This window comes from Chrysochloris asiatica, unplaced genomic scaffold (genome assembly GCF_000296735.1).
Source record: "Chrysochloris asiatica unplaced genomic scaffold, ChrAsi1.0 scaffold00138, whole genome shotgun sequence".
Classification (NCBI taxonomy): Eukaryota; Metazoa; Chordata; class Mammalia; order Afrosoricida; family Chrysochloridae; genus Chrysochloris; species Chrysochloris asiatica.
In genome coordinates, this window is record NW_006408656.1 from 47,152 (window position 1) to 48,192 (window position 1,041).

Consider the following 1,041-nt stretch of genomic DNA (forward strand, 5'->3'; position numbering starts at 1 on the left):
TATATATACACATATATATATATGTTTATATCAAGGAAATGGCTCACCACTGTAGAGTCCCAAGTGCCCAATTAAAAAAAAGAGCAAGTTTTTCCTGAATGCCCACTATATGGGCACATGTCCCAACCCCAACGAAACATCCTTTCAACTGATTGGATGCTCATAGCCAATAACCATAGAGTTAACTTTGCCTGTAGTAGATTTTGCCATGGGGGTAAGCACATTTCATCTGCCAAATCACTGGAAATCCTGGCCCAGTCAAGTTGACACAAAATCCTAACTGTCATACTCACCAAAACATACGAAAAGGTATCCCTTCCAATTAATTCTCTTAGACAGATAATTTTTAAAAAGGACATTGCTAGAGAATATAGAATTTCATAGACTGCTATTTGAATCTGGATTATGGAATGGGAGGTCTTTTAATACTATTCAAAGTAATTGGTCTTGTAGGGAGATTTCTCAGAGAAGTATGCCAAGATGTTAGAGTTGCTGAGGGAATGCTAGCAAAGGCAAAGGATATGAGGATTCTGCTAAATTTCATACATCACGAGGAATGGATTATATATACATGCAATACAATGGGCACATTCTACAACATTGTCTGAGCAAGAGAAATCAGATATAAAACTTTTACTGTATTAATTTCTGAAAAATCCAGAATTTTTTCTATAGTTACAGAGAGATATTAGTGAGTGTCTGGATACAATGGTGGAGAGGAAATAACTGAACCAATGGAACTATTTAAGATGATAAAATGGTCTCTTGTCTTCACTGTTTCATAAATTTATGCAGGCGTCCTAATGTCTTGGTTTAAAATAATTATATGCAACACATGCAGTAATAATAAAATTTTATTATATATAATGATAAAATATCTGACACCAGCAGAGTTTATTTTTTAATTTGTAAATTACTTAAAACATACGAGAAGCTCCTAAAACCCATTAAAGATGATAAAATGTTCTCTTGTCTTTACTGTTTCATAAGTTTATGCAGGCGTCCTAATGTCTTCATTTAAAATAATTATATGCAACACAT